At 44.0% G+C, this 13,838-nt stretch overlaps 1 protein-coding gene across 1 annotated transcript in view; it reads right to left on the bottom strand.

Annotated features, from left to right (window-relative positions):
* The window catches only part of LOC140196560 (tryptophan 2,3-dioxygenase-like), a 92,537-nt gene extending 79,734 nt beyond the window's left edge, over positions 1-12,803 (bottom strand). The window contains exons 1-2 of the mRNA XM_072255977.1: positions 12,774-12,803; positions 11,403-11,558 (exon numbers count right to left, since the gene is read on the bottom strand). The gene's annotated coding sequence lies outside the window, so the exon portion shown is untranslated. The remainder of the gene's footprint in view (positions 1-11,402; positions 11,559-12,773) is intronic.
* Between the last annotated feature and the right edge of the window lie 1,035 nt (positions 12,804-13,838).

Genomic DNA, 13,838 nt, shown 5'->3' with positions numbered 1-13,838 from the left:
GAATAAAGTAGATGATCTTGTAGTGCTGTTTAGAGATTGGCAGATATGTTGTTCTAGGCATCACTGAGACTTAGCTGAAAGAAGATTATAGTTGGGAGTGGAGGGATTGGCATGGCTCTGTTGGTAAAAAATGAAATCAAATTTTTAGAAAGAGATGACATAGGCATGTAAAGAGAGCAACGTTATGATGGTCAATGGGGAGTTCAATATGCAGGTAGATGCTGGATTCCAAGAGAGAAAATTTGTAGAATGCCTACAAAATGGCTTTTTAGTGCAGTTTGAGGTTGAGCCCAATAGGGGATCAACTATTCTGGAATTGGTGTTGTTTAATGAATCGGTTTTGATTAGGGAGCTTAAGGTAAATGAACCCTTCGAATGCAGTGATCATAATATAATAGAACTCACCCTGCATTTTGAGAGGGAGAAGCTAAAGTCAAGTGTATCAGTATTACAGTGGGGTAAAAGGACTTACAGACACATGAGAGAAGAGCTGGTCAAAGTTGATTGGAAGGGGACACTAGCAGGCATGCTGGCAGAACAGCAATGGCTGGAGTTTCTGGGAGCTATTTGGAAAGCACAAGATAGATACATCCCAATGAAGAACTATTCTAAAGGGAGGACGCTGCAACTGCAGCTAACAGAAAAGCAAAAGAGAGGGGAAATAATGGAACAAAATTACTGTGAAGTTAGAGGATTAGGAAACTTTTAAAACCAACATAAGGCAACTAAAAAAGTCATAAGGGGGTGAAAGATTAAATATGAAGGTAAGCTGGCCAATAATATACAAGAAGATACTAAAAGATTTTTTCAGATACCTAAAGAGTAAAAGAGAGGTGAGAGTAGATATTGGACCGCAGGAAAATGATGCTGGAGAGGTAGTAATGGAAGGAACAAGGAAATAGCAGATGAACTGACCAAGTATTCTGCAAGAGCCTTCACTGTGGAAGACACTCACAGTTTGCAACACATTCAAAAGTGTTGGGGCTGAAGTGAGTGCAGTTGTTATTACAATGGAGAAGGTGCTTGGGAAACCGAAGGGTCTTGAAGTGATAATTCCCCTGGACCAGATAGACTACACCCCAAGGTGCTGAAAGATGTAGCTGAAGAAATTGTGAAGCCATTAGTAATAAGCTTTCAAGAATCAATAGTTTCAGCCCTGGTTCCGGTCGACTGGAAAATTGCAAATGTCACTCCACTCTTCAAGAAGGGATGGAGGCAAAAGAAAGGAAATTATAGGCCAGTTAGATTACCTCAGTGGTTGGGAAGATGTTGGATTCAATTGTTAAGGATGTGGTTTTGGGGTACTTGGAGGCACATGATAAAATAGGCCAAAGTCAACATGGTTTCCATAAAGGAACATTATGCCTGACAAAGCTGGTGGAATTCTTTGAGTAAATAACAAACAAGATAGACAAAGGAGAATCGGTGAATGTGGTGTACTTAGATTTTCAAAAGATCTTCGACAACTTGCTGCAGGGGTCTGTGTTGATCCTTTTCATGTTGATTGTCAGTGATTTGGATGATGGAATTGATGGCTTTGTGGCCAACTTTGCGGATGATGTGAGGATAGGTAATGTGGCAGGTGGTGTTGAGGAATCAGGGAGGCTGCAGAAGGACTTAGACCGATTAAGAGAATGGGCAGAGAATGGGCAAAGAAGTGGCAGATGGATTACAGTGTCGAAAATATATGGCCGCACACTTTGATAGAAAGAATAAAAACATAGTCTATTTTCTAAACGAGGAGAAAAATCATAAATTCCTGTGCAGGACTTTCTAAAGGTTAATTTGCAGGTAGATTCAGTGGTGAGGAAGGTAAGTATAATGTTAGCATTCATTTCAAGAGGACTAGAATATAAAAGCAAGGATGTAATGCTGAGGCATGATAAGGCACCAATGAGGCCTCACTTGGAGTATTGCGAGCATTTTAGAGCCCCTTATTTAAAAACGGATGTGCTGACATTGGAGATGCTTCAAAGGAGGTTCACGAGAATGATTCTCGGAATGAAAGGCTTATCATAGGAGAAGCGATTGATGGCACTGGGCTTTTACTTGCTGGAATTTAGAAGAATGAGGTGTGATCTCATTGAAACCTATTGAATGTTGAAAGGTCTAGATAGAGTGGATGTGGAGAGTATGTTTCCTTTGGTGGTGGAGTCTCAGACCAGAGGGAACAGCCTCAAAATTGAGGGATTTTAAAATGGAGATGAGGAGGAACTTCTTTAGCCAGAGTGTGGTGAATCCATGGAATTCATCGTCTCAGGCAGCTAAGGAAGCCAAGTCTTTGGTGTATTTAAGGCAAAATTTGATGGCTTCCTGGTTACTCGGAGCGAAAGGTTACAGGGAGAAGGCAGGAGAATGGGGTTGAGAGAGAAATTGATCGGCCATGATGAAATGGCAGAGATTCAATGGACCAAATGGCCAAATTCTGTTCCCATCTCTCCTGGGCTATTCACTTAATGGGGAGTGGGAGCTTATCTCCACCACCACCCTGAGGCTATAACAACCTTAAGGAACCTAACAGAAGGAATTAATTGTAGATTGACGAAATGCCAGTATATAAGACCATAAGACCATAAGATGTAGGAGCAAAAGTAGGCTATTTGGCCCATCGAGTCTGCTCTGCCATTCAATCATGGGCTGATCCAATTCTTCAGGTCATCCCCACTCCCCTGCCTTCTCTCCATACCCTTTAATGCCCTGGCTAATCAAGAACCTATCTATCTCTGCCTTAAATACACCCAATGGCTTGGCCTCCACAGCCACTCATGGTAACAAATCCCACAGATTTACCACCTTCTGACTAAAGTAGTTTCTCCACATCTCAGTTCTAAAAGGAAGTCCTTCAATCCTGAAGTTGTGCCCTCTTGTCCTAGAATCCCCTACCATGGGAAATAACTTTGCCATATCTAATCTGTTCAGGCCTTTTAACATTTGGAATGTTTCTATGAGATCCCCCCTTGATTCTCCTGAACTCCAGGGAATACAGCCAAGAGCTGCCAGATGTTCCTCATACAGTAACCCTCTCATTCCTGGAATCATTCTCGTGAATTTTCTCTGAACACTCTCCAATGTCAGTACATCCTTTCTAAAATAAGGAGCCCAAAACTGCACACAATACTCTGTGTGGTCTCATGAGTGCCTTATAGATCCTCAACATCACATCCCTGCTCTTATATTCTATACCTCTAGAAATGAATGCCAACCTTGCATTTGCCTTCTTCACCACTGACTCAATCTGCAGGTTAACCTTTAGGGTATCTTGCACAAGGACTCCCAAGTCCCTTTGCATCTCTGCATTTTGAATTCTCTCCCCATCTAAATAATAGTCTGCCCCTTTACGACAGAGAAAGTACTCAGGAAGCTGAATAGTCTAAAGGTAGATAAATCTCCCGGACCAGATGGAATGCGCCCTCATGTTCTGAAGGAAGCAGCTGTGGAGATTGTGGAGGCATTAGCGATGATCTTTCAAAAGTCGATAGATTCTGGCATGGTTCCGGAGGACTGGAAGATTGCAAATGTCACTCTGCTATTTAAGAAGGAAGCAAGGAAGCAAAAAGGAAATTATAGACCTGTTAGCTTGACATCGGTGGTTGGGAAGTTGTTGGAGTCAATTGTCAAGGATGAGGTTACAGAGTACCTGGAGGCATATGACAAGATAGGCAGAACTCAGCATGGATTCCTTAAAGGAAAATCCTGCCTGACAAACCTATTACAATTTTTTGAGGAAATTACCAGTAGGCTAGACAAGGGAGATGCAGTGGATGTTGTATATTTGGATTTTCAGAAGGCCTTTAACAAGGTGCCACACATGAGGCTACTTAACAAGATAAGAACCCATGGAATTACGGGAAAGTTACATACATGGATAGAGCGTTGGCTGATTGGCAGGAAACAGAGAGTGGGAATAAAGGAACACGCATAAAAGTTGCTGGTGAACGCAGCAGGCTAGGCAGCATCTCTAGGAAGAGGTACAGTCCACGTTTCAGGCCGAGACCCTTCGTCAAGACTAACTGAAGGAAGAGTGAGTAAGGGATTTGAAAGTTGGAGGGGGAGGGGGAGATCCAAAATGATAGGAGAAGACAGGAGGGGGAGGGATGGAGCCAAGAGCTGGACAGGTGATAGGCAAAAGGGGATACGAGAGGATCATGGGACAGGAGGTCCGGGAAGAAAGACAAGGGGGGGGACCCAGAGGATGGGCAAGGGGTATATTCAGAGGGACAGAGGGAGAAAAAGGAGAGTGAGAGAAAGAATGTGTGTATAAAAATAAGTAACAGATGGGGTACGAGGGGGAGGTGGGGCATTAGCGGAAGTTAGAGAAGTCGATGTTCATGCCACCAGGTTGGAGGCTACCCAGACGGAATATAAGGTGTTGTTCCTCCAACCTGAGTGTAGCTTCATCTTTACAGTAGAGGAGGCCGTGGATAGACATGTCAGAATGGGAATGGGATGTGGAATTAAAATGTGTGGCCACTGGGAGATCCTGCTTTCTCGGAATAAAGGGATCCTTTTCTGGTTGGCTGCCGGTTACCAGTGGTTTTCCACAGGGGTCTGTGTTGGGGCCGCTTCTTTTTACATTGTACATCAACGATTTGGATTATGGAATAGGTGGCTTTGTGGCTAAGTTTGCTGACGATACAAAGATAGGTGAAGGGGCCGGTAGTGCTGAGGAAATGGAGAGTCTGCAGAGAGACTTGGATAGATTGGAAGAATGGGCAAAGAAGTGGCAAATGAAATACAGTGTTGGAAAGTGTATGGTTATGCACTTTGGCAGAAGAGATAAAGGGGCAGACTATTATTTAAATAGAGAAAGAATTCAAAGTCCTGAGATGCAACGGGGCTTGGGGGTCCTCATACAGGATATCCTTAAGGTTAACCTCCAGGTTGAGTCGGTAGTGAAGAAAGCGAATGCAATGTTGGCATTCATTTCTAGAGGAATAAAGTATAGGAGCAGGGATGTGATGTTGAGGCTCTATAAGGCACTGGTGAGACCTCACTTGGAGTACTGTGGGCAGTTTTGGTCTCCTTATTTAAGAAAGGATGTGCTGACGTTGGAAAGGGTACAGAGAAGATTCACTAGAATGATTCCGGGAATGAGGGGGTTAACATATGAGGAACGTTTGTCCGCTCTAGGACTATATTCCTTGGAGTTTAGAAGAATGAGGGGAGACCTCATAGAAACATTTCGAATGTTGAAAGGCCTGGACAGAGTGGATGTGGCAAAGTTGTTTCCCATGGTGGGGGAGTCTAGTACGAGAGGGCATGACTTAAGGATTGAAGGGCGCCCATTCAGAACAGAAATGTGAAGAAATTTTTTTAGTCAGAGGGTGGTGAATCTATGGAATTTGTTGCCACGGGCAGCAGTGGAGGCCAAGTCATTGGGTATATTTAAGGCAGAGATTGATAGGTATCTGAGTAGCCAGGGCATCAAAGGTTATGGTGAGAAGGCAGGGGGAGTGGGACTAAATGGGAGAATGGATCAGCTCATGATAAAATGGCGGAGCAGACTCGATGGGCCGAATGGCCAACTTCTGCTCCTTTGTCTTATGGTCTTTATTTCTTCCACTGAAGTGCATGACTATACACTTTCTAACATTGTATTTCATTTGCCACTTCTTTGCCCATTCACCTAAACTGACTAAGTCTCTCTGCAGGCTCTCTGTTTCCTCAACACTACCTGCTCCTCCACTTATATTTGCATCATCGGCAAATTTAGCCACAAATCCATTAATAACATAGTCCAAATCATTGACATACACCGTAGAAAGCACCAACCCCTGTGGAATTCCACTGGCAACCAGCCAGAATAGGATCCCTTTATTCCCACTCTCTGCTTTCTGACAATCAGCCAATGCTCCATCTATGCAGGTAACTTCCCTGTAATTCCAGGGACCCTTACCTTGCTAAGCAGCCTCATGTGCGGCACCTTGTCAAAGGCCTTCCAAAAATCCAAGCACACCATGTCTACTGCATCTCCTTTGTCTAACCTGCTTGTAATTTCCTCAAAGAATTGCAGTAGGTTTGTCAGGCAGGATTTTCCTTTCAGGAAACCATGCTGGCTTTGGCCTATCTTGTCATGTGCCTCCAGGTACTCCATAATCTCATCCTTAACAATCGATTCCAACAACTTCCCAGCCACTGATGTCAGGCTAACAGGTCTATAGTTTCCTTTCTGCTGCCTCCCACCCTTCTTAAATAGCAGAGTAACAGTTGCAATTTTCCAGTCATCCAGTACAATGCCAGAATCTATCCATTCTTGTAAGATCATCGTTAATGCCTCTGCAATCTCTCCAGCTACTTCCTTCAGAACCCAAGGGTGCATTCCATCAGGTCAAGGAGATTTATCCACACTCAGACCATTAAGCTTCCTAAGCACCTTGTCAGTCGTAATTTTCTCTGCACAAACTTCACTTCCCTGACACTCTTGAATGCCCGGTATACTGTAGGTGTCTTCCACTGTGAAGACTGATGCAAAATACACATTCAGTTCCTCTGCCATCTCTGCATCTCTCATTACAATATCTCCAGCATCATTTTCTATTTGTTCTATATCTACCCTTGACTCTCTTTTACCCTTTGTATACTTAAAAAAGCTTTTAGTATCTTCTTTGATATTAGTCACCAGCTTCCTCTCGTAATTCATCTTTTCCTTCTGAATGACCTTCTTAGTTTCCTTCTGCAAGTTTTTAAAAGCTACCCAATCCTGTATTTTCCCACTAGCTCTGGCTTCCTTATATACCCTCTCTTTTGCTTTTACTTTGGCTCTGACTTCACTTGCAGCCATGGTAGTATCCTTCTTCCCTTTGAAATTTTTTTCTTATTTGGAATATATCTGTCTTGCACTTCCCTCATTTTTCGCAGAAACTCCAGCCATTTCTGCTCTGTTATCCTTCCTGCAAATGTCCCTTTCCAGTCAACTTCGGCCAGTTCCCCTCTCATGCCATTGTAATTTCCTTTACTCCACTGAAATATCCACACATTGGATTTTATTTTTTCTCTCTCAAATTTCAATGTGAACTTGATCATATTGTGAGCACTTTTCCCTAAGGGTGCCTTAACCTCTTATCATCTCTGGATGATTACACAACACTGAATCCAGCATGGCCAATCCCCTAGTGGGCTCAAGAACAAGCTGTTCTAAAAAGCCATCCCTTAGACTGTCACAATAGGGCTGTTGGGAACGGACCCAAATGCAAGACACAGACACTGAAAGTACAAGGAATAGGACTTGACTAGAGTAAGGACGTGGCAGGATACAGACAAGGAGCAGGGACAAGGAAGCAGACTTGGGTTTGGACCCTGAGCCAGAGACTGGACAAGGACCCAAAACCTGGGTCTTGCCTCAGGCTCGGGCCCCAGAACCAGGCATGGACATGACATGACTGCAGGACTGGAGGCTGGGGTCTTGAGGCTTGGAGACAGGCTTGGGGTCTTGAAGCTTGAGGCTGGGAGACAGGCTTGGGATCTAGAGGTTTGAGGCTGGGAGACAGGCTTGAGGTCTAGAGGCTTGAGGCTGGGAGACAGGCTTGAGGTCTAGAGGCTTGAGGCTGGGAGACAGGCTTGGGGTCTAGAGGCTTGAGGCTTGGAGACAGGCTTGGGGTCTAGAGGCTTGAGGCTTGGAGACAGGCTTGGGGTCTTGTGGTTTGAGGCATGGAGACAGGCTTGGGGTCTTGAGGCTTGAGGCTTGGAGACAGGCTTGGGGTCTTGAGGCTTGGGGCTTGGAGACAGGTTTGAGGTCTTGAGGCTTGAGGCTTGGAGACAGGCTTTTGGTCTTGAGGCTCGAGGCTTGGAGACAGGTTTGGGGTCTTGAGGCTTGAGGCTTGGAGTCTTGGGGCTTGAGGCTTGGAGACAGGCATGGAGTCTTGAGGCTTGAGGCTTGGAGACAGGCTTTTGGTCTTGAGGCTTGGAGACAGGCTTGGGGTCTTGAGGCTGCAGGCTGGGGTCTTGGGTCTTGGAATCTGGAGGCTGATAACTCAGAGGCTGGAGCTCGGAGACAGACTGGGAACTGTACATCAACATGGAGCCGGGACTTGTCCTTCGAAAAGCCAGGACTCATCGTCAGCACGACATCAACACGTGACAGGACAGTACATAGACATAGAGCAGGGACTTATACTTAGACAAGCCGGGACTCAACTTTATCTCCACACCAAGGTGGAATAGGATCGTCGGGTAACGGCAGAACGGCTGGACTTACCCAACAGAGCCAAAGACAAGAAAGCTCCCCCCCCGCCCCCCGCAGGGCAACTGCAGAGTGGCCTGACTTACCCCAGGGAGGCAAGGACAAGACAGATACCCCTGCCGGGCAACAACAGAACTGCCTGACTTACCCCACAGAGGCAAGGACAAGACAAGCCAGATCCCCCCACAGGGCAACAGCAGAACGGCCTGACTTACCCCAGGGAGGCGAGGACAAGAAGAGACAAACACCAAGGAACGACAGACAGTTCCATCTCTGCATTGGCGATTGAACTCAACAGTGGTGTAGGCGAGGTATCCAGGCAGAGAGTCAGGCGAGGGGGGAAAAGACAGGGAGGGGAACAGGACAGTACAGCAGCGAATCCCTGGTTTGCAGAGGTATTTATGTCTCAGCCCCAAAACGAGAATCATGTGCCCACAACAGAAACTGAGGAAAACCAGAAACCCCGGAACAAGGAAATATGGACCAGACTGTGAACCGGAACACGGACTTCACGGACTGGACCATGACAGTATCCACCCCCCATGGGAGCCTCCTGGCGACCCAAAAGGCTTTCCCAGACTATGGATGACACGGGTGGGTGGCATTGAACAGGAGAGAACCAGGAAGGCGAGAGTAAAATGACAGTGTCTGTGTCGCTGTGTCCAAGTCTGGCTGGACTGTTTTGTCATAATGGGAGCATTGAGAATAGACCCAGATGCAAGACACAGACACTGAAGTACAAGGAACAGGACTTGACTAGATTAGGGATGTGACAGGATACAGACAAGGAGCAGGGACAAGAACGCAGACTTGGGCTTGGACCCCGAGCCAGAGACTGGACAAGGACCCAGAACATGGGTCTTGCCTCGGGCTCGGGCCCCACAACCAGGGATGGACATGACATGACAGCAGGACTGGAGGCTGGGGTCTTGAGGCTTGAGGCTTGGAGACAGGCTTGGGGTCTTGAGGCTTAAGGCTTGGAGACAGGCTTGGGGTCTTGAGGCTTGAGGCTTCCAGACAGGCTTGGGGGTCTTGAGGCTTGAGGCTTGGAGACAGGCTTGGGGTCGGGTCTTGGAATGCGGAGGCTGCTAACTTGGAGGCTGGAGCTCGGAGACAGACTGGGAACTGTACATCAACATGGAGCTGAGACTTATCCTGCGAAAAGCCAGGACTCATCTTCAACACGACACCAACATGAGACAGGACAGTACATAGACATAGAGCCGGGACTTAGACAAGCTGGGGCTCAGCTTCATCTTCACACCAAGGTGGAACAGGAACATCCGTCGGGTAACAGCAGAACGGCCCGACTTACCCAACAGAGGCAAAGACAAGACAAGACAGGTCCTCCCACAGGGCAACAGCAGAACGGCCTGACTTATCCCAGGGAGGCGAGGACAAGAAGAGACAAACACCAAGGAACGACAGACAGTTCCATCTCTGCATTGTCGATTGAACTCGACAGTGGTGCAGGCGAGGTATCCAGGCAGAGAGTCAGGCAAGGGGGGAAAAGACAGGGAGGGGAACAGGACAGTCCAGCAGGGAATCCCTGGTTTGCAGAGGTATTTATGTCTCAGCCCCAAAATGAGAATCATGTGCCCACAACAGAAACTGGAGAAAACCAGAAACCCTGGAATAAGGAACCATGGAACCGTGAACCGGAACACGGACTTCACGGACCGGACCATGACATAGACATTCTGCAAATCTCTCTGAGATCCAGTACCGGCCTGGTTTTCCCAACCCACTTTCATGTTAAAATTCCCAATGATTATCATGACACTGCCTTTCTGACATGCCTTTTCTATCTCCTGCTGTAATTTGTAATCCATATCCTAGCTGCTGTTTGGAGGCCTGTATACAACTGCCATTAAGGTCCCTTTACCCTGGCCATTTCTTAACTCAACCCATAGAGACTCTACATCTTCCAATCCTATTTCATCTCTTTCCAATGATTTAATATTATTTCTTATACACAGAGCCACACCACCCCTGTGCCTACTAAGCTATCTTTCCAATATACCATATATAGCCGTAATATCAAAATTACTTGCATGCTTGTTCACAAGTGCAGTTACAAATCTGATGAAATGATACAATTAGATGAAATAAATTTAATAACTATAATAGCTGGACGGTGGTGTAGTGGCATCCACACCGTACCTCGAGGTGAGGGGTCCCAGGTTTGAATCTGGCCGGCTCCTTGCACACTTTCCTTCTGTGCTCGGTTCAGTGTCAAGCTAGCAACTCGGGTTCGTTAAAAAAAAAGACATAACTGCTAAGGAAACTACAAGGTTGCTGCCTGATGTGCCACAATGCAGAAAGGAACAACAACAGTAACATTAATGTTGACATGGTTGCAAACTGACCAAGGTTACGAATTAAATGTTCCAGCATACTTATCTTTCAGAAGATAAGCAAAATAAAAATGTGGTAATCCTAATCATAAATTCTGAGAGAAAGGTGATGGTGTGAAAGGATTATTAACTCAGAAAATCAAGAAATGGAATTTCAATGGGTGGAGCTAAGAAACAGCAAAAACAGAAAACAGCAGTGGGATTTATATAAATGCCTGCAATCTGTAGCAATAATGTATAGTATAAAGTACTGTACATAAACAAACTAGAGGCATATGTAAAAGGGGAGACTTTAATCAACATATAAACTGGGAAAACCAAACTAGCAGTAATAATATGAGGGATGAATTAATGGCATAATTTTATGGAATTGAAGATTTATTAGACAGTTTTCTTTATCAGTATGTTGAGGAATCAGAAAGGGAACCAACTATTTTAGATCTAGTTTTGCACAACAAGAAGGTTTAATTCATAGTCTTGGAGTTCAGAAGGCTTCAGGGTAGAAGGATAATAAAATAGTAGAATTATAAATTGATATTTAAAGTGATTCTGATCCATTTGTATCAGGTATCTTAAATATAACAAACTAAAGAAATATGAGGCTTGGAATGCAAGATGGTAAACAAGGAATGTCCAATATTTAAACAATGTTTTGTTTTTACAAAAAATAGCTGTCTCTTCATGTTCCAAAGGCAAGTTTGGCTGTGGCTAACAAGAGTAATCAAAGATAGTATTAGAGCAATAGGCTGCAAGACGGACAAAAATTCAAACTTTGTGCAAAAAAAAATTAGCAAAATATAATTTGTGTCCTTTAGATTGAGTCAGGGGAGAATCAACTGGGAAACTTGGCAGAGGAATAAACAAACCTCATCCTGAAGTTTTCATGCATTGGGCAGTGACCACATGGATTCCTGAAAGTGAACTGATGTCTGCCTGGCCTGCTGCGTTCACCAGCAACTTTAACGTGAGTTCCTTGAAATTCCAGCATCTGCAGATTTCCTCGTGTTTGATGTCTGTCAAATCTGGTTTGCAAAGTGGGACAGCAGTTAGTCCTGTTCACAGCTCCAGGGACCTGCTTCTTCCAGCCCTGACATACTGTCCTCATGGAGTGTACAAACATTCTCTCGGTCACCATGCTGGGAGCTCCCATTTTCTCTCCCAATGCCAAAGTTGTGTTGGTAGGTAAATTAGCTCCTGTGAATTATCACTTTTTTGAAGATTAATGTCAAGTTAAGTCAAAGATAAAGGAATAAGCTGAAGGGTTACCTGTGACAAGTTGAGAGAGAGAGAAAGTGGGAGCAATAGACTCAATGTGCAAAATGGTTTCATTCTTTTTGTTGTAAATATCAGGTATACCCTTTATCTTCTTAACTACTTGCTGAACCTGCAGGTTAACTTTCAGTGAATTATGTACAAGTCCATCTGAATGCATCACTTTTCATTCTTTTGGCTATTCTGTTTTTCCTTTTTGTAAAAATAAGTACCCTTACTTTTGATCTTAACGAAAGTAAGTAAAATGATTTTCAAGTAAGTGAAATAAGTAAATGATATGAACTAGAGGCATGCGTTTAAAGCGAGAGGGGAAACATGAGGGACAACTTCTTTCAACAATCAGAATCAGGTTTATTATCACTGGCATGTGTCGTGAAATTTGTTGGTTCTATGTGGAATCAGCTACTGGAGGAAGTGGTTGAACCAGGTACAATAACAACTTTTAAAAGACAATGGGGAAGGTACAAGGATTAGAAAGATTTAAAAGGTTATAGGCCAAATGCTCTCAACTGGGACTAGCTTGGATGAGGCTTCCAGTTGGATGGAAAGGCCTATTTCCATGATGTAGGACTGATCTTACATGTTTTCCATATTTAAGTCTTTGCTTATTCTCTGAACATCTCTATATCACTCTGGAACCACTCAAAGGGCATGCTGCCACCTAAATTTGCATTACACTTTGAGCACCCCTTATATAGCTTGGGATTGCTACCATTTCCAACTCTGAATTTATGTGCTACTGGTTAAGGTAAGCAGTCTTTTTCTTACAATTGTTCATCACACACACTTACTAATGCAGCTGTTCAATATGATAGATTTTTCAGCAGCAAAGATCTTGGCAAACTAATCAATTAATTTCTCTGCTACTTTGTGTTCAGCAGATGCATAATCACCAAAAGTCCTTAAAAAAAATAATGTGCTTTTCTTAAATTTCTGCAACCTGCATACTGAATATTCACAATTACCTTCAATTTTCCAGTTCATCTTGATGGATCTTTGCTTGTTTTATGATCAGCATACCATTAAGCGGCCTATGTTCATTTCGATGCTGATGGATCCACTCTGTCTTTAGACGACTGAGATCTTCATTTTTCACTTTACACGCTGATTTTCTATTTTTCTATTACATATGTGAGGTCATATCTCAGAACAGCCTGTGGTGTACAGAGACCAGTGCGTAGCCTGGGAACCTTCCCAGCGCCTTGTGGAATTTTCAATTTGTCATGTCATGCAGAGCTGAAAAAATAATTTGGTTTTTACAGGTTTTCAGATTTTGGAAATTTGGATAGGGGTACTCAACTTGTATTAGTAAACTTGATCGTACCATACTTGATCCTCATATCGAAATCAATATTGGATTGTCAACAGTTGGAACCCCCAGCACTGGTCTATGTATCTCCTGTCTGAAAATGAGCTATGTACTCTATTAATAAATATTGTATTCACACCAGTAAATAATTCCCAATACCAAATTAATTTCAAGTTGGGGAACTATAATTAAGAGAATGACCCCAGCCATTTACTATGTGTAATTATGATTTGGATGCAATTTATTCTGTTTTCATCGCAGAAAAACAGAAGGCAAGGGACAGGCTGGTTCAGCTCACTGCTTCGGAAGGTTTACTCATCTCTGCACTGAACTGAGGCTGTGCCCTGCAACTAATGGGCTTCTGTGAACTTCAGTTCTGATTTCTGTTTGCTTACTTTTATTGCTTGCACAATTTGTTTTTCTTTCTCTCTGCACATCGGGCGTTTGGCAGTCTTGTTTTAATGTTGGGTTTCCTTGTTTTGGGGCTGCCTGTAAGGAGACGAATGTCGAGGTTGTAGAAAGTATACGTACTTCAATAATAAATGTGCTTTGAACTTTTGAACTTTGAGCTTTGATACACAGTTGGGGAGTACTGTGGGTTTTGAGGAAGATGTAAAGAGGGGTCAGTAGAGTTCAGACTATATAAGTGAATAGGCTGATGGAATACAAACAGAAACATGTGAGGTCACGCAGTCTGAAGAAAGTAGAAAAGCAGCAATTC

This window comes from Mobula birostris, chromosome 4 (genome assembly GCF_030028105.1).
Source record: "Mobula birostris isolate sMobBir1 chromosome 4, sMobBir1.hap1, whole genome shotgun sequence".
Taxonomy (NCBI): Eukaryota; Metazoa; Chordata; class Chondrichthyes; order Myliobatiformes; family Myliobatidae; genus Mobula; species Mobula birostris.
Note: the sequence above shows the minus strand (reverse complement) of the source record. Positions and strands in the feature narration are given on the sequence as shown.